We start from the raw sequence: 21,349 nt of genomic DNA, 5'->3' as shown, positions 1-21,349 counted from the left end.
GTACTGTGTGCACAGGACAGGTGCTGTCATGCTAGCCAATGAGGTGCTGAGCGTGGTGCTTAGCCTGCCTCAACGTGATGTCATCCCTCCTCCAGACTCCTCCAGGCCAGTCCCACCTACAAGAGAGCAGGGGAGACCGCGCAGTCCCTGACTGTCTGTCCCACACCGACCCGGTGTGTGTGAATAGTTTATGGTGGAGGTTCACTCAGGCAGGCTGAAGTCAAGTAAAACTCAAGTGAAAGAACTAAGAAGAGAGAAAGTACAGTTTACTCTACAGACAGTGTGTGTGTGTTCTGTGGCCTGTTGTAATAATAATTGCTGCCTGGCTCAAGCTGTAGCTGTAGACAAACAGTCTACAATCCCCTGAAGAAGCCACGTGACCGGAAGTGGCGTAACGCGTAGGGACGCTATACCGGAAGTGACGTATGCACGCGGATGTGAAGACCGCGATTCCTTCCTTTTAAACCTAAGGCACTGATTTTAAATACTAAATGTGAGTGTTTTTTATCTATTTGAAATAAAATCGTTGTACAATACAGTATTGCACTATTGTAAGCCTTTTTCTCGAGATCCGCTGGCCCCCTGGAGGCCCAAAAGGCTAATTGACCCTAGACCGGTTTCTGGACATCAGAGTAACAGTGGAGAAGTGGAGTGATAGTGGAGATAAACCCTCTCTTGTATAACAAGGCGTTCTTTCTGAGTGATGGAGGTGAGCGCTTAGTACCACTATAGGGGTACACCAGTGTGAAGAAGCACCCCACATTTTTCACGTATATGGTGTTAGGTGGAGGGATAGCACCGTTTTGGTAGTCTACCTACCCGGATACAGTTATTGAAGAAGTTGATTAATTTTTTTTTACCTATGAACTTTCTTTGCTGTCCGGGGCTTTGATATATGGACTAAGTGATTGTTTACACATTTTATTTATGCACTGAGCACTTTTTACCTGTCACCAAATTGGCCTGTAAAGTTATTCACTAAGAGATTCATTGTATGAAGTATAATTATTGTATTTTGTATCACACTATTGCACTTTATACCTGAAGATTTTATTAACACTATTGAGTATTTTTTACACTAATGCACTATTTATATAATAATTTATTTAGTGGATTTAATCACAGTTTTTATACATTTTTTTGAATATTCACCTATACATTTATTTAACACCTCCTAGAAGCGCAATATCCCCCACCCCCTACTGTAGACAAGCAGTATTAACACAGGCTGTAGGTCTGCAGGAATCATATTCGGAATTCCCAGGCTGTGTACAGAATGGCATCATGATGTACAGTACTTGTACATATTTATAGTATGGCCATGGACAATTGGATACTGGATTGATGTTCTAGATAAGAGAAGAGATGGGGACTAATCAATGTGTGATATCAGAAATTATAAGTTACATAATAATGTACAGTAAATTATATAAGCAGCAGTCTTGTGTGCCATTCCCAAATATTATATCATTAGGGAAAGTACTGTATATACATAAGCAGCAGTCTTGTGTGATCTCCAATATTATATATCAGCAGTAAATATAATATCATATTATATATATAATATAATATTATTATTATTATAATAAAAGACTGCTGCTTTTGTATAAATCCGCTTCCATACTGCCCCACGCACATATACTGAGGCAAGGCGGCCCTTTAGCACGAAATTACATACCGTACCTGTATATCTTTTTTTTATCGGGACACAGCGGGAGCCAATCAGTGGGTCCAGTGGACCCAATGTCCGCTGGGACCCGCCAATCATTCCCAAGGAAGACAGAATGGCGAACTGCCTATGTAAACAAGGCAGATCTCTGTTCTGTGAGAGGGGAGATCCTGTGTTTCTGTCTTCCACCAGTCAATGCACCCCCCCACACACAGTTAGTAAACACTCCCAGGGAACACATGTAACCCTTTGTTGCCCCTGATGTTAACTCCTTCTCTGACAGTGTTATTAGTACAGTCCTGTTAAAATCCGCTGATTGCCACTATTACTAGTAAATAAATAAATAAATAAAAATTTCATTAATATACCCCATAGTTTGTAGATGCTACATCTTTTGCAAAAAACAATTAATTTATGCTTATTGGGATTTTTTTTTACCAAAATTGAACTGAAATTGAACTGACGGTAAGAGAAATCTTTTTTTTTTTCCCCTAGGGGGGCGCAATTAGCTGGTCTTGCCTAGGGTGCAAAATAGTTACATAGTTACATAGTTACATAGTAGGTGAGGTTGAATAAAGACAATAGTCCATCCAGTTCAACCTGTGTAGGCATGTGTGGCTGTAATCATCTCCCATACCCCTGAATGTTCTGATCCTTGAGATGTAAGTCTAAGAGTCTTTTGAAAGCCACCATACTACCCGCAGAAACCACCTCTTGTGGTAGAGAATTCCACAATCTTGTTGCCCTAACAGTAAAGAACCCCCCGCGTTGCCTGAGGTTAAAATGCTTCTCCTCTAATCGCATTGTATGCCCTCGAGTCCTCATGCAATCCCTTCGAATGAACAGCTTTTTTTCTAAGCTGGGATCCCCATTAAGATATTTATAAATTGCTATCATGTCCCCCCTCAGACGTCTCTTCTCCAGGGAGAATAAATCGAGCGATTGTAGACGCTCTTCATAGTCAAGGTCCTCCAATCCCCTAATTAGTTTAGTTGCCCTTCTCTGGACTCTCTCCAGCTCCAACACATCCCTCCTGAGGACTGGAGACCAGAACTGGACGGAATACTCCAGATGCGGTCGGACCAGAGTTTTATAAAGTGGAAGGATTATAGTCTTATCTCTGGAATGCATCCCTTTCTTTATGCATGCTAATATTCTGTTGGCTTTGGAAGCTGCCGCTTGACATTGCATGCTGTTTCCTAATCTATCATCAACCAATACTCCCAGATCCTTCTCCATTTTTGATTCCCCCAAGGGCTCCCCTCCTAACGTGTATTGTGATTTTATGTTTTTAGTCCCCAAGTGCAAAACCTTACACTTCTCCACGTTAAACCTCATTTGCCATGTCGTTGCCCACTCTGTTATTTTGTCCAGGTCATTCTGCAGGATATCTGCTTCATGTTGTGAAGTTATTGCCCTGCCCAATTTTGTGTCATCTGCAAAAACTGATATCGAACTACTGATCCCGACCTCAATGTTGTTTATGAATAAATTGAACAAGGTTGGTCCCAGGACTGAGCCTTGGGGGACCCCGCTTACCACCTCAGACCAGTCTGAGTATGCGCTGTTTATTACTACCCTTTGGACCCGCCTTTTTAGCCAGTTCCGTATCCAAGAGCAAACCCTGCTATCGATACCTGCAGACCTTATTTTATAAATTAAGCGCTTGTGGGGAACTGTATCAAACGCCTTAGCGAAATCCAAGTACACCACATCCACTGGTCTCCCCCTATCTAGCTCACAGCTCACCTCCTCGTAGAATGTAAGGAGATTGGTTTGACAAGAACGCCCATTTGTAAACCCGTGCTGATTACTGCTGATGATGTTGTTGTCCTTAGCAAACTCTACAATATAGTCCCTTATCATCCCCTCCAGAAGTTTACATACTACTGATGTCAAACTGACAGGCCTATAATTTCCCGGGATATGCCTCTGGCCCTTTTTGAATATTGGAATCACGTTAGCTTTCTTCCAATCCCCTGGTACATCTCCTGTCCTAATACTGTCAGCAAAGATCAGGAACAGTGGTCTCGATATAACTTTACTGAGTTCCTTGAGTACTCTCGGATGTATGCCATCCGGTCCTGGTGATTTGTTTGTGTTAAGTTTATCCAGCCTTTCCCTGATTTCCCCCTCTGTTAGCCATGGTGGCAAGTCCTGTTTATTACTACTAACCATACAGTCATGGTCAGTGTACCCCTCCTTTTCCTGTGTAAAGACTGACGAGAAAAAAGCATTTAGCACGGTTGCTTTTTCAGTGTCCTCTGTAACCATCCTCCCATCATTGTTAATTATGTGTGCAATATGCTCTGCCTTAGTTTTTTTGCTGTTGATATATTTAAAGAATTTCTTTGGGTTTTTTTTACTATCCTCCGCTATTTGTCTCTCAAAGTTGATTTTAGCCATCTTGATTTCTTGTTTACTTTTCTTATTTGCCTCCTTGTATTGCTCGAAAGCCGATACTGTGCCCTCTGATTTATACTTCTTGAAGGCCAATTTTTTCCCCCTAATAAGTTTTATGACGCTACAGTTTAGCCAGCCAGGTTTGGCTTTGTCTCTTCTAAATTTATTTCCCATAGGAATGCACTGCAAGATGCCTTTGCCTAATATGTTCCTAAAGCATTCCCATTTTTCCTCTGTGGTCAGGGATCCCAGGGTTTGGTCCCAGTTTACCTTTTCCATCATTGAGTACAATTTTGGAAAGTTTGCCCTTCTGAAGTTTAGGGTTCTTATGTTCCCCACTTGTCTTGTTATGTTGTTATTTACACTAAATGTGATCATCCTGTGATCGCTAGAGCCCAGGTTGTCCTGGACTCCTACCTCCGAGATTATGTCTGGGTCATTAGTGAGCAATAGATCCAGGACTGCGTTTTCTCTGGTGGGGGAATCCACCAACTGTGACATGTAATTATCCAGTAAGGTTTCCGTGAATAGGCGGGCCTTCTGTGAGTGTGCAGTCCCCTCTTCCCAGTCAATGTCGGGGTAATTGAAGTCCCCCAATACGATGACTGATCCCAATTTTGCCACTTTACCCATTAGTGCTAAAAATTCCAGCTCTACCTCCTCCCCTTGGTTAGGTGGCCTATAGCAAACCCCCACAATTACTTTCCCCTTTTCTCCTTCCCTATGGAGTTCAACCCACACAGATTCTAAATCCATGCTCATCCCATCCGTAATGTCACTCCTTTCTGTCACCTTTATATTGTTCTTGACATAGAGACATACCCCTCCCCCTCTTTTTCCTACCCTGTCCTTCCGGTACACCGAATACCCTTGGATATTGGCCAGCCAGTCATGTGAGGGGTCGAACCAAGTCTCTGTTATTCCCACAAGGTCTATGTCCTCCTCATGTACTAACATTTCCAACTCATCCATTTTATTAGCTAGGCTCCTGGCATTAGCATATACACCTCTTAGTTTTAAGGAAGTTAAGCGCAATTGGCGGTTATGTTTATTCCTGTTTGGTCTGAGGTTCTCCCGCACAGACCTGCCAATTGACCTAGTCTAGCACCAGCCCTGTATACAGCTCCTTAGTCACAGGAGCAGACACCTCTCAGATAGATGGATTGCATGCTTTATGATGTGGAGCTCAGCCTTCACACCCAGCTTTCCTTTCACTCAGATCATGTTAGGTATGTGAACAAGCAGAAAGGATAGACTCAGTGCAGTATGTAAGCTTTAAAGTTTAATAAAAACAGCTATTGCACTTACAATCAGATAAAAGCAGTCAGGCGGTATAGAGGATAGTCTGACCATGGATTGTCACAGCAGGTCCAGGTCACAGTAATGTCTCAACTCCTGTCTCCTTCGGACGTGTTTCCCCATAAAAGGCCATGTCTGGGAATGGAGGATAGAACTGAGACATCTATCACAGGTACTTAAAGTGGTCGAGATAGCGGAAAGCAAATATGCAATCATAAAAACTCAAAGCAGGTGTATGGCGCTGCCAATATACCAAATCTTCTGTATACTTAATCCTCCATACACATCTCCACAAGTGTAAAGTGCAAAATAAACAATCTTAAATGTAATAAATAGTGTTGGACTCGTAAAGTGAAGACGTCATTCTGACGAAACGCGTAGAGCGTCATCGCGTCACATCCGCCTGGTGGAACGCACTTCCGGTCTGTGGAACGCACGGCGTCCCGGAAGTGCGCGACCGCAATAGTTGTATACCTGCCGATCGACTCTTTATGTTTGTGAGTACCTTTTTTTTATACTAATAAAGCCTTGTTAAACGGTACTACCCTATGTGAGCCTTATTTCCCACATACCCGAGGATACCCCAGTTTCCAAGGACAGTGCGACAGAGGACTCGGGCAGGTCGGGACCATACCCCTACTTATAAGACCACCCAGGGAGAGCAGAGGGGATACAGTGGCAATATTTCCAAGGCCTGATACCCCTGCAGGGGTGATTATTGTCGGTGAGTGTGGTCCTAAGGGTGCGGGGAGCACAGAGTGGTCACTGGAATCCGGGCACCCTCAAAACAGCATTTAAATGCACCTGCACTGAAGTCACTTTGTTTGCACCTTATATTTATGGACTCTTAATCCATTTTGTTTTAAATATTTATGACCTATTGGTTCTTATATTACTTTGATTAATGCTGCTATAATTTATGGTTGTCTCTATACATCTGCTGCTAGTTTTTACAGTGTTTTAAAGTTGTTTATGCCATTCCTCCTACAGATTTATATAGGTGTTTATATATATTTATATATTTATATATTTTCAACATATATTTTTTATGATTTTTATCACCTTTTTTATATACCACACCCACTTTTCATCAGTATATCACTATTTACATATTTATATTTTTATTTGTGTTGGCATATGGTTACTTTAAGTGGATTGATAGTGTGATTGTTTACCCTAAAGGGGTCACTTATCACGGATTTATTGATTTATAATACACATAGCACAGGATCATTGCACTTAGCACTTTACGAGTCCAACACTATTTATTACATTTAAGATTGTTTATTTTGCACTTTACACTTGTGGAGATGTGTATGGAGGATTAAGTATACAGAAGATTTGGTATATTGGCAGCGCCATACACCTGCTTTGAGTTTTTATTTTCATACTATATATCTTCGGAAATATAGTTTAACAGGTGGGCAGCAGCCATTACGAATAAGGAATCTATTAATATCCTAAGCGCGGATTTATATATATCATAAATATGCAATCATGTTGACCGAGGTCACATCAACACTAGCTGCCCAAAGTATAAAATATTAAAAAAAAATTGATTGATAGAAGGTTCTGACTTAATTAAATACTCCAAAAATGTTAAAATTAAAAATGTCATCTTTATTCCTCTACAGTATCTATCTATCTATCTATCTATCTATCTATCTATCTATCTATCTATCTATCTATCTATCTATCTATCTATCTATCTATCTATATATATATATATATATATATATATATATATATATATATATATATATATAAAAGAAGTAATTGTGTTCCATACCAAACATCAGTAGTTCTAATATGAACTCTCTCTGCTGTACAGGGGAAAACTTTCCATCAACCTCCAAAAAATATTTACCAGCCTTGTATCCTTTATAATGCGGTATAATTGTGTAGAGTGATGAGACATCCCCCATTACTAGCAGTGCCTCACCCTCCACACATATTTGGGATAGATTATTGACCATATGTGTGGTATCCTGTAAATAAGCTGGTGTTTGACTAACCAGAGGCTGCAGGAAAAAATCTACATATTTTCCAATACGTGAAGTGAGTGAATCGATAACACTCATTATTGGTCTTTCCGGAGGTTTGGTCACTTATGAATTTTAGGGAGGTAATAAATGATCAGAGTCCTGGATGCCAAAAGGTACCAAGAGGTCCCTCTCTTTTTTTCCAGAACTTCATTGTTATATCCAGCATGTATAATCCTATCCAGCTTCTGCTTATATCCAAATAAGGGGTCCCTCCTAAGAACTTCATAAGTTTCTATCTCCTATAAGATGATTCATTTCCTCTAAATAGTCCTCTTTCTTCAGGATAACTGTCCCACTCCCTTGTCCGTTGGTCTAATAATTAAATGTTTCCGATCGCACAGGGTATGAATACCAACTTGCATATCCTTATCTGATTTGGAACAAAAAATACTATTTTCAAAATCCTTTAAAACCAAATGTTTAAAAAAAAGTTTATTTAAAGATCTCATAGGTGCAAATGTTAATCCTTTATTTAAAACCACCTATTCCAAATCGGTAAGTTCAACTCCATTCAAACTAAAGATACCTTTGCAATTTATCTCTTTTTTTTTTTTGGGGGGGGGGGGGTGTTTCCTCCTCCTTCCCTTACACCCATTCTTCTTTTTCCTCCATGTTGTCTGCCCTAGTCTACTCCTAAAAAACCATTAGGTTTGCCTGTTAGAGGTTCCAAACCATGTTGAGTACTATAAGGTTCCATAATGTAATATTCATCCACATCATCAATATCTTCATCTTCTCCATATTGATGGAGTGGTTCAAACCTTCTGTGTATAGGGGCATGTGGGGTCTCTTGGGTATATGAACTAGAGGGTGCACTATAACCTCCTGAGTAATCAACTCAGTGGTCAGAAGCCTGATATTTCCCTCTTCTTTTGGGTGACCGGTAATAAGAATCCATTTCACTATAATGAGGGGAGGAAGAGTAACCCTGTCCTCCTCCTCAGGAAGTTTTTCTAGGGGGACCTCCTCTCCCTCTGCCTCGCTGAAACCTTACTCCACATCTCCCTCCAGGGGGGGTATGATTCCTATGTATAGGAGGTGGATATTGACTATAATATCCATTCTGTTTAGGGGTATGGGGTACATCTGATCTGAGATTGTCACTCCTCCTATTACGCTTGCTCTCCTGAGAAGCATAGTCATGCCTATCATTTCTCGAAGACTGGCTCTGTATTAGGGGGGTGGGAAGAGTGTGTGTCTCTGAAGTGACTCTTATCTTGTCATGGCATTTAAACACTTTATTCATTTTATAATCAATAATGTCATCAAAATATTTTTTCCGCTTTTTAATCCTTTGTGATTCCTCCTCCACCGCTAGAATATCTTTCAATTCTTGACTGTATACTTGATATAATTACTCCTTCTTAAACGGGGTCAGCTTCTTCTTGATATCCCCAATTTCCTCAATTGTGAAACTTTCTTAGTTTTTTTGGTAACTAAGAATTCTAATAATTGGGTCCCTGCATCAATAAAATACCTGAACCAATCATTGAGATCATTAATCCTCGATCTGAATATACCTGCCATATAAGGCTTCTAGGTATCATTTTGGCTGCAATTTATCATTCTAAGAATGCTATATCCCAGAGGGTTTGCAGCTCTGCTACTAATATGTTTTTCAACCTCATAAAAGTCCCCCTGATCCTATTAGATTCAGGTAAAGTTTCGTTAAATACCTCTCTACTGCATTAACTTTTAACGTGCTGTGATATTCAAAGATATCCATAATGATTTACAGCTGCAAGGTAATTAGTATTCAAAAAGCTACACATAGATATACTGTATATATAAGGTATGCCTCAGCTGAATCCCAACAAAAAAAATATATAATAAGATTGCTGCACTCTAAACAATTTTGGAATACCAAAAACAAATAATATAAAAACAGTAAAAAGTGCATTGACACATATACTCAACCTATTCCAACCGGTGACTATCCTCTGTGCCGCCTGACTGCTTTTATCTGATTGTAAGTGCAATAGCTGTTTTTAATACATTTTAAAGCTTACATACTGTGCTATGAGTCTCTCCTCTCTGCTTGTTCACATACCTAACATGATCTGAGTGAGAGGAAAGTTGGGTATGAAGGCTGAGCTGCACATCATAAGGCATGCGATCCATCCATCTGAGAGTTGTCTGCGCCTGTGACTAAGGAGCTGTATACAATATTTGTTATCCAGAGCTGATTATGATCTCCTATAATTTAGAGATCATGAGATTCCGGTAAAAGGCACATCATCTCTATACACGCGTGGAGCACTGAAAAATATTGTTCATCACTGGGAGCGGTGTATTTTGTTATCAGTTATATTTGGAATAACACAAGGACAATGATTTTGTTTATATTATATTGAAAAATTGGATACTATTTCTTCACTTATTTGATATATAGTTTATGTTTTTTGAATTTTATCACTAAGTGGTTGTTCATCCATTGGCATAAGTTGAGTATATGTGTTAGATAGCGCACTTTTTACTGTTTTTATATTATTTATACCATGTTGTTGTAATGTTCTGGTACCTTTGGGTACCCTAATTACTCTTTCATAAGTGTATGCGCCCCACCATTCTCTTTTGGTAAGGTGCGCATACACCTTTAAGACTGATGCTGTCATCACTGAGCGCCGGACTGGATGGCTATTTAGATCGCCGGCTCTCACTCACATGTGTTCGTTCAAACTGCTTTGTGCCTTGATGCTAACCTGTCTTGAAGCTCTCATGCTTGCAAGCATACCTCGCTGTCGGAACCACGCTGCACTGATCCCTGTATCCCGCTACCGGATCATCCGCTCTTGCCGAACCTCTCCTCTGCTACATTGCTATTAGTGATAAGTACCCCACAGGGGAAACCTCTATAACCTTTATACTAAAGCTTACACTATCTAGCTCTGCATACTAAGGACTATTACTACATCTGCATTATCTAAGATTGCTAGCTCTTGAGCCTACTACCACCTGTTCTTGCACTGGGTTGATCTCTCTTGTATGTCCACCTGCTACTCTGTCATCTACTACCATACATGATTGCTAAACCTATCTGCATCCCATCTGCTACTATCTTACTTTCAAGAACATTTCCTTTCAAGTGTCTGTCATCTACCATCTCTACCCAACCTGTCTCTTCAGCCTATCATCACTGTGTTACTATATACATAAGTCACTCTAGGAAACATCTTATTGAGTGTGTGTATTTACTTGCTGAATTGAGATCATCCACACATGATGAGTCATTGAGAGTTGGGAATGGTGTCTCAGCGTTTCTCTACATGACTACTGAAGTGGAATATTTCTGCAGCTGAAAATCCACATCATACGTAAAACGCAGGAGCGTTACAGTTGTATTCTGACCAAAACACTAAATCCAACATAGCCTGTCATAAATGGGACCAAGACTTATTTGTGGATCTCACAGAGGAAGACTGGAAACACATTTACACTTGCATCCACAAAAGGAACGATCAACGTTTCCGCACAAGAAAACAGTTTTAAGATCTTTTCAGGATGGTTTAAAACCCCTCTCAGATTACACAAAATCTCTCCTGCAATCTCCCCCAATTGTTGACACTGCTCTAAGGAGGAAGGATAACTCCTGCACGTTTGATGGTCCAGTTCCCTAATCAAACCTTTCTAGCGACAAGTACACTGCCTTATCACCCAAATCACTACCTTTGCAATTGACTACTCTCCAGCCCAACTACTTCTACACCACCCTCAGCTCAAAAATCAATCTTTCCTAAATCCCTAGCAATGCATCTAGTAAAGGCTGCCAAGATGTGCATCCCAGCTTACTGGTGATCATCAACCCCTCCAACTATAGTTGAATGGATCAAGCGCATAAATAGGATTGCTGAGATAGAGAAGCTTATCCATCTAGCTAAAGAGACAACCTCCAAATTCAGGAGAACCTGGTCCTCCTGTTGACACCACTTTATGACTTTCAATGAATATTTCCAGTTGATGTTATAACCAAATAATTGGAAGCTAAATCTTTTGTCGGAGGAGGAAGATAGGAGCCCCCGCCCCTTTTTTTTATTATTCTCAATTCTGTGTCCAACTACTCAACTCGCATTACCTTTTCCTGGATTTCTTCTCTCCTTATCCACCCCCTCTTCTTTTCCCTCCTTTCCTACTGTATAGATCAATCCCCAGTATATTCATACATTACTTCACGTTCAACCTTCAATACTCAATCCTCCCATGCTTACCTAACTTTCATTAAGCCTGAACTCCCCAACCCTTAATCAGAATCCCCCCCACTATCGAAATAAACTCCCTATGTATTTGTGTTTTAGGCCCTCCTGAAGCCCCCTCCCCTATATCGGTTGCTAGGGGTCCATTGACTGCAACCGAAAGGGCAGTTACCAGTCCCGGCACAACAGGCTGACTGAACACGTCAGAGATACTCAGTCTCAAACAGATTCTCAAATATTAATATGTGTTACCAACTTATAACACGAGCTATCACCCTAATGGATAACCCTACGAGTACAAAATGTTACAAGCAAGTTATACATATTTTGATTGACTTAGATAAAGCTATGTTTATAATTTTCTGTGTTTTTTTACACGCTCCTATTTGGAAGCAACATCTTACAATGTTCATTGTGTTACGATTGTACCCGTACTTCTCTGTATTGCCTATTCTTTTCAAATAAAGCTTATTTAAATTAAAAAAAAATAATAATATACACTGATTTGGGTTTTTTCACCAAAGTAATGTAGCAGGATACAGAATTTTCTTTTTGCCTAAAAAAAAAAAAAGATTTGGTTCCCATAGACTTCAGTGGGCTTCAGGCACTATGTTTGGGAGTTTGTGGATTTTCAGCTGGATTCAGGAAATGTCCAGCAAACTAAACTTTGCTCAGTTTGTTCATTCCTAAGATATTCTGATTTTTTATTGTACCCATTCATCCAGGCAGTTCTGGATTTATAAGGGGGCAAAGGAGGCAATTGCACAAGGTCTCCCTCCCAGAAGGGGGCCAGACTGTCTTTAGAAAAAAAATCTTATTTTCCCTCAAGACTTAAGTAGTGTGTTAGTTGAGGGAATTGTCAAGTTTGTAGCCTTTGCCAAGCTCTGGTCATGTCTCACTCCATCTCAACAGGCATTTTTTTTAACATGGGCAAAGGCTTGCTGATACCTTTCTAGGAGTTAATGTAGCTCTTAGAATATTTTTGAGCATGATGGTCACTAGTTGTCCAGGAGAAAGGTCAATCAGCAAATTGGCACTAATAAAGAATTTTCTGAGAACCACAAAGGCCCATGAAAGATAGCAGAGTGGATTTACTAAAGGAAAACAGACTGTGCACTTTGCAAGTGCAGTTGCACTCTGCAATGGCATTTGCTTCAGAGCTCAGTAAATGAGGTGACGCTTCACTTTGCAAAAAATACTCAATCATATACAAGGAAAAAAAAAACAGCATTTGTGCTTGCACATGATTACATGATGGAGGTCAGCAGAGCTCCTCCTCAATTACTATGCTCTGGAGCAGGGTTCCTCAAACTACGGCCCTCCAGCTGTTGCGGAACTACACATCCCATGAGGCATTGTAAAACTCTGACATTCACAGACATGGCTAGGCATGATGGGAATTGTAGTTCCTGAACAACTGGAGGGCCATAGTTTGAAGACCCCTGCTCTGGAGCAACAGCATTTGCAAAGTGCATAGTCTATTTGCCTTTAGAAAATCAACCCCTAAGTGTTCTGGGCCTACTGGCTATCAAGAGCATCCTGAAGATGATACAGTTTGATGAGTTAGTTAAAGATTTTGCAGGTGCTAAGTGCAGGAAGAGAGATTTTTATGTAAATATTGTATTGTGATGCATTACTGTGATGTATAACTTCTAGTCCGTTCCAGTTACCTGTGAAATGTACATTCTTGCAGTCAATAAAATTAGATAAAAAAATCAGACAAGTGTCTTCTTCAGAACCTAACTTTTACTTTTCTTTTTAGAACAAATGTGGTTTATCATTCATTGTAGTTTACTTTTTATTTGTCATATAATTTAATTTCTATGTTGAGAGACCCCCGAACTTGAGGTGCCTTGGGCCCCCAGGGTCTGAATCCAATACTGCATCCTGGCAGTATTTTATTTCACAAAATCAATAAAATACTGTATATCAAAACAACAAATGAAAAACTAATGAAAAAAATAACAAGAAAAGTAACAGAAACGTGTTGTGAACATACCCTAATGTGTACAGTACATCTCTTATACATGTCAAAGTAATAGTTTAGAAAGTCAATTAACTGATATTCAAAAGTATTCAACAGAAAAATCTAGCAGAGACTGTATAAACAGCAAGTATGAATTATGTGTTTGAGTGCTTATAGTTTGCTGTCTATGATTGCAGCATGGGGCTTCAAACTAGAACTTTTCCAGGCATCGTAGCTCATTGGGATATGGTTAGTAATCCTACATCATGAAACCTGCAGTTTGAATTTCAGGCACCTGCAGTGAAATATTGCTCTGCTATTTTTATATCACTGCCAGTGAAGTAAAAATGCATCTGCCTATGCGATACATGACAGATCTTGCACGTGTTTAAAGAGGTGTAAATGTTTTAATAAGTTTAATTTACATAATCATGAAAAAAATAGGTTGGTCGACAGAAACGTCAAAGTGGTTGTAAAGGCACAAGGTTTTTTACCTTCATGCATTCTTTGAATGAAGTTAAAAAACCTTCTGTGTGCAGCACCCCCCCAGCCCCCAGCCCCAATCTACTTTCCTGAGCCCTCTCTCGATCCAGTGGTGTCAGGAGACAGTGATGTCTCCGGGGACTCGCACTCCTGATTGGCTTTTGGCAGCAGCGGGAGCCTTTGGGTCCCACTGCTGTCAATCACAGGCAGTGAGCCAATCAAGAGATGGAGGGGGCGGGGCCGAGCCATGGCTCTGTGTGTGAATGGACACACAGAGCTGTGGGTCAGGAGCGTGGCTGCTTTGGTGTCCCCGAAGCAAAGTGCTTGCTGTGGGGGCACCCAGCAGGAGGGAGGAGCTGGCAGCTACGGGGTGGCACCTGAGAGGGGGAGAATCCAGACTGTTCTCTGCAAAATCATTGCACAAAGCAGGTAAGTATAACATGTTTGTTATTTTAATTTTCTTTTTTAAAACAAGGCTTTAATATCGCTTTAACTCTTTTTGTTCTAACAGTAGAACAATAGAAATAAAGTTTTAATATAATAGGGGAAGGATAACATCTCAACATTGTTTTGTTTACTTTGTTCTTCACCACCTCACTGACTGGTTCAAATTCCTCGCTACTCTAGCCATAATTTAAAATAGAATGTTTTAGCTCGACATACAGTACATATGATCATGAATACATATATTACAAGACCTATAAATTGCTAGGAAATTGCTACATGTAAAAGCTGAAAACAAATCTGGTTGGTGTGCACTTAGCCAGGCCCTATGCTCCACCCAGGAGCGAAAAAAAACAATTATGGTAACACAAGTACCCCATATATTAGGTCATACAGCCAAACAGTACAAATTGCCTTGATACCATTCTGGTGCCTAGTGGACTATTTAAACCTGAGGCCTTAATGGGATTATTTTTTTTTTTCCAAAAATAATGGGATTATTAGTGTATATGTGCATTAACCGAGCTAATTATATTATTGAACAGAGCTGCTTGCACTACAATGGACAAAACATTGCAAAAAATTGAAAAAATGTGCAGTGCTACAAAAATATCAATAAATGTAAAAATATAACAATTAAAAATAAAGTATAAAAGTGCCAAGGTTATATGAAAATAACAATAAAGTCCATATAGTGTAAATAAAGTCCACACAAATAAGTATTGTAGAATGAAGTTGGAATGAACATCCCAGTGCAAACTTTGTGGTATAAGTTAATCTTGCAACCATTCGTGTTTAAATCACCACTGTGTACCGTTCACCACTCATATAAATTCCCTGCTTACCAGAGAATATGGACTCAGATACCATAAGCACTGAGTCAACTGCATTAGGGTATAGCCAGGGATGGTGCATACAGGTATTCTGGAAATATCTCAACTTCATTCCACGGTAGGACTGCCACTCAGGGAACAGTCTTGTGCAGTGCGTTGAACCATAAGGATAAGGAAAGCCTCCACATAGTGTAAAACTGTATCTCAAAATGTATTAAAGAAGGTAGAAAACTTACATCATATCCAAAAAACAAACGCTTGTATCATCATCCAACATGTAGAATCATGGTGCAATGGCCTGAATGACTAGGAATCTGACACGTTTTTTCTTCTAAAACATCATCTGTTTTTTGAGCATCTGATTTACTCTATTGGGCCTGAAATCCCTGGAACAGTCCCCATGGGAACCCGCTATAAAGCCTATATATATTTAACTTGCCTGTTCTGGTAGTCCATGTTTATATGTTGGCTGATTTTGGCTGTAGAAATGGAGCCTCATTACAATAATTGAGCGTATTAGTAAGCAGATGCTGTAACAGATTGCTCTTAGTAATTTTGTAGCATATTTAGTGTTATTCTACATCTACTTTTGTTTTTCCTTTTGTATTTGAAAAATATAAAACTTAACCATTAAAGGAGCAGGCCTATTTCTTTTTTTTTCCATCAAGAAGATTTTTATTGAAAAGATGAAAATAAAACATTACAATGCAATAACATGGTGGACTTAGAGTAGTATCAAATGGGGAACAAAGTATGTGGGAAGCGTTTCTCGATGTACAACAGAGTCATCTTGAAGATAATCAATTCCAACATTTTCCAGAGATATAAATCCTTAAAGTTAACCTAACCGCTGGATTTTCCTTGTATTACATAAAGAGATGGAGCTCCTTGTTTCTCGGCTTTCCTTGTCATTAATGGGTCAGATATGTTGATGCACATGCTGTGCTGACTATGTGTTGGTGTAAGGGAGTCTTCTCATAGTCAGTTGCATTTAATTGTAGGACAGTTAGATTGTTATTTCAGTTTGTCGGTGTCACAGTCTGGAAGGCTCAAGTAATGTGTGACATGAGTATAGAAGCGTAGAGAGAGCAGAGAAGAACAAAAGAGAAATGGGGAAGTGATAGGGATAGAGTACAGGAAAGCGAGATTGGGAATCATGTAGGGGATGAAGGGGGAGTCAAAGAGACAGAAAGGGTTATGTAGGAGAACGGACGAGGGTTGGAGTATCAAGTGTTGCATATGTAGGCCTATTTCTAACACTTGTTGTTTACAAGTTAAAATCAGTATTTTTTGCTAGAAAATTACTAAGAACCCCCAAACATTTTATATATATATATATATATATATATATATATATATATATATATATATATATATATATATATATATATATTTTTTTTTTTTTTTTATTATTATTAGAGACCTTAGAGAATAAAATGGAGATTGTTGCAATACTTTATGTCACACCAAATTTGCGCAGCGGTTTTACAAACGCAAATTTTTTGGAAAAAATACACTTTTTGAATAAAAAACAGTAAAGTTAGCCCAATTTTTTTCTATGTATAATATAGTGCAGCGCAATCCTATAAATACCCATTACATAAACATAGATACATATAATATATAAAGTGATATGTAATGGGGGCAACAGAACGTCCAAAGGAAGTGCAAAAAGGTGAAATAAAAGAGTCCTTTTTGTGGGTGATGAAAACAGAGACCCAAAGCAGGCTGGCATAAACTTTCAGAAGGGTGTATTTTCCTAGGTGCTCATATCTTCCCACCACCAGGCATTCTCTGCCCCTGACCTTAATAAACAGACCCTACAGGGTCAATCAGCATTAAGCATCAGTCTCCACTGCCAAGGTAAACGGGGCCGGTCAACAATATCCAGATAACACATAACCATAGGCTCTCACCTCATAGAGATGTCTGTCCCAAGATTAACCTCCGCAGTTTATGAGAAAGATATAAAACAGATCTAATGCTCTCCGTTTGATGCAACCAATTTATTGGATACAAATACAAAATATGCACTCACATAAAATGAAAAGATTTCAAGCAAAATGCAGAGCGTGCAAGCGTGTTGTTTTGCTTCCTGGTGTCCTCCAAGATGGCCGCGGGTCACGTGTTCAGTGGGCGGGACTTCCTCAGCGGGGATCAATTTTTTTCTATAATGTGAAAGATAATGTTAAGCTGAATAAATAAATCCCCAACGTGTCATGCATCAAAATTGTTCACAGTCGTGGAATTGCGACAAACATTGGTACTTAAAAATCTCCATAGGCAATGTTTTAAAAATGTCTTTAGGTTACCAGTTTAGAGTTACAGAGAAGGTATAGGGCAAGAAATATTGCTCTCGCTCTAAGGATCATGGTGATACCTCACACGTGTGGTTTGAAAACCATTTACATATGTGGGCACGACTTATGTATGCGTTCGCTTCTGCGCACAAGCTCAAGGGACAGGGCACTTTAAATTTTTTTTTTACATATTTATTTTACCTTTTATTTTTTTATTTTTACACAATCCCTTTAAAAAAAAAATTTTGATCACTTTTTTTCCCCTTACAATTATTTATTCTCAATGTAATTGGCCCCTTAAGGCTGTTGGGCGGAAGCGACTTATGACGTCGCTCTGATTCTCCAAGGCTAATAAGTCAAGTGGGGGCCATCTTGCCCTCACTCAACTTCCTGCCTAGGAATGCAACGGACCGGATTGTTTTCTACCGACGGCTCCGGTAAGCGAGTAAAACGAGCAGCTGTTTAACTTCAAAGTACTGACGTAAAACTGGGGCAGGTGGTCCGGAAGAGGTTAGTAAAAATTGGCAATTATAAAAAAAAAAAGAAAAAAAAAGGTTATGCACATGGGATTGTATGATTTCTTCTTTCTCTTTAACCACTTGCCGACCGCTCATGTTGAGGACGTTGAGGGTACTGCGGCAAAGTGGCTCGATATCGTCCAGCTACGTAGACCTACGTCGCTGGACAACTTCCCCTCTCGGCGGCGTGCGTGCACCGCCGGAGGCTCACTCCCGCTGTATTCAGACATAGCTGGAGTCAGGCCAGGGGAGGAGACCCGATCGTCTGGGACAGAGTGTGGAAATCTGCCCACTTCTGTAAAGAAAGTGGGCGAATCTCCTATGTGACAGACAGTCACAGATTACAGGATTCAGCATAGCTGAACCTGCGATCTGTGTCTGTGTCACACAATCCCCTCCCCCCACGCATGTCAGTAAGCATGAGGCATACATTTAACCCCTTGATCACCAATAAAGTTAACCCCTTCCCTGCCAGTGTCATTATTACAGTAACAGTGCATATTTATAGCACTGATTACTGTAGTAATGTCACTGGTACCCCCAAAAGTGTCAAAAATGTTAGGGGTCCGATCTGTCTGCCGCAATGTCGCAGTCCAGCAAAATCGCAGATCGCCGCCATTACTAGTAAAAAAATAAACAATAAAAAGGACAAATCTTTCCCGTAGTTAGTAAACATGATAACTTTTGCGCAAACCAATCAAAATACGCTTATTGTGATTTTTTTTACCAAAAATATGTAGTAGAAAACAAATTGGCCTAAAATTTTAAAAAATTTTGATTTTTAAATTTTTTTTGGGAATGTTATTTATCAGAATGTAAAAAATATTGCTTTTTTTTTTTTCAAAAGTATCGCTTTTTTTTCCAAAAATTAAAAATCGCACAGGTGATCAAATACCCCAAAAGAAAGCTCTATTTGTGGGGAAAAAAAGGACATAAATTTAATTTGGGTACAGCGTTGCACGACCGCGCAATTGTCCGTTAAAGTAATGCAGTGCCGAATCGCAAAATATAGCCTGGTCAGGAATGGGGTAAAATCTTCTGGTCTTAAAGCGGTTAAAAATACGCTCATTGATGTTTTTTTGTCAAAGACATGTAGCTAAATACATTTTGTCCTAAATATATGACAAAAATTTAATATATTGGATATTTTTTAACTGTCAAAATAGAAAATGTCAATTTATTTGCAAAATTTTCGCTCTTTTTTTATTAATATCACAAAAAATGAAAAGCGCAGAGGTGATAAAATACCCCCAAAAGAAAGCTCTGTTCGTGGTAAAAAAAAAGGATGTAAATTTCGTTTGGGTACAGGGTTGCATGACCGCGCAATTGTCAGTTAAAGTCGCGCAGTGCCAAGTTGCAAAAAGTGGCCTGGACATAAAGCAGGAAAATCCTCTGGTGGTAAAGTGGTTAAATGGTTGAACTTGATCGACTTGTGTCTTTTTTCAACCAGACTAACTATGTAACTATATTAACCACTTAAGCCCCGGAAGATTTTACCCCTTCCTGACCAGGGCCTATTTTGCGATTCGGCACTGCGTGACTTTAACGGACAATTGCGCAGTCGTGCGACGCTGTACCTAAACACATTTGGCGTCCTTTTTTTCCCACAAACAGAGCTTTCTTTTGGTGGTATTTGATCACCTGTGCGATTTTTTGATCATGCGCTATAAACAAAAAAAGAGTGTCAATTTTGCAAACATAACAATATTTTTTACATTTTTTTATATGAAATTCCCCCAAAAAAATGTAAAAATCAAAATTTTTTAACATTTTAGGCCAATTTTTTTTTTACCATATGTTTGGTAAAAAAAATCGCAAAAAGCGTATTTTGATTGGTATGCGCAAAAGTTATTGCGTTTACTAACAAAGGGAAAGATTTTTGTCATTTTTGTTGTTTTTTTTTTAACGCGTAATGGCGGCGATCTACGATTTTTTTTGCGGGATGTGACATTGGGGCGGACAGATCGGACCCTTGACTGACATTTTTGACACTTTTGGGTTTACCAGTGACATTACTACAGTAATCAGTGCTATACATATGCACTGTTACTGTAAAAATTACACTGGCAGTGAAGGGGTTAACTGTATTGGAGAGGGAGGGGTTAAGTGTGTCCTAGGGGCGTGTTTCTAACTGTGATTGGCTGTGGCTTGATGTGTAAGAACAATGATCAACGGTCCTACATAGTAGAACCGTTTGAACTCTATTCTTATACAGGGAGAACTGACAGGCGGCTTTGTTTACACTAGCCGCCTGCCTTTTTCCCGCTATCACGGACGATCGCGAGTGCCCGGCGGACATCAGGTCCACCAGGCACACGCGCGGGGGGGTCCGTGACTGAGTGGGAGCGGGAGCGCGCATCCAGAGGCGCGCACTCGCTCCCAAAAACCTTACAGGCTAGCGACGTAGCCCTACATCGCACTGCCTGTGAGGGGCTGACTGCGGACCTAAATAGTCGTGCGGCAGTCTGCAAGTGGTTAAGAGAACAAACTGCCTTACATGAACTGATCAATAAAATATAATACACAGACAGAGACAACCATGCATAATCAGAATGACATACACATATACCTTTTGGATGCAATTTCCATAACATCATTTTCTGACATCTGACATTATCTGAAGGGAAGGACCTCCAAGGTGATATTTTCTGAAATATTGCCTGTGCAATGCGCAACACAGGAAAGACAGGGGGAGATTAGAGAGCTGAATGTATGGGTAAAGACCTGGTGTAAGAAGGAGAGATTTGGGGTTTTCAGAGCACTGGGCTCACTTTTCATTGGGGTGCAACCTATATGCTAAAGATGGTTTGCACCTAAATGGAAGGGGTCTGTTGTGCTGGGGGATAGGTTTATGGGAAGGCTGGAGGAGTATTTAAACTAGGATTGAGGGGGGAGGGTGAATTTGATTATAATGGTGCAGACAGGTCAGACAGAGATAAGCCTCTATTGGTGGGTGGAATGAGGAAAGAGCTATGGCAGAGGATAAGAAGGTTTCCACGGTACAAACAACCATTGGAAATTGTACTATTTGTACCAAAAAACATAAATATGCAAAATTAGTGTGCAAAATGTGACAATGAATTAAAGTGTTTGTTCGCCAATGCCCAAAGTCTGCCAAGCAAAATAGGTGAGTTGGAAGCTCTGGTTCACGAGGAGAACTATGATTTAATTGGCATTGCTGAATCTTGGCTTCATTCTT

The sequence above is a fragment of the Pelophylax lessonae genome, assembly GCF_965119305.1.
Source record: "Pelophylax lessonae genome assembly, chromosome: 10".
NCBI classification, from domain to species: domain Eukaryota; kingdom Metazoa; phylum Chordata; class Amphibia; order Anura; family Ranidae; genus Pelophylax; species Pelophylax lessonae.
This window is presented reverse-complemented; position numbering follows the sequence as displayed.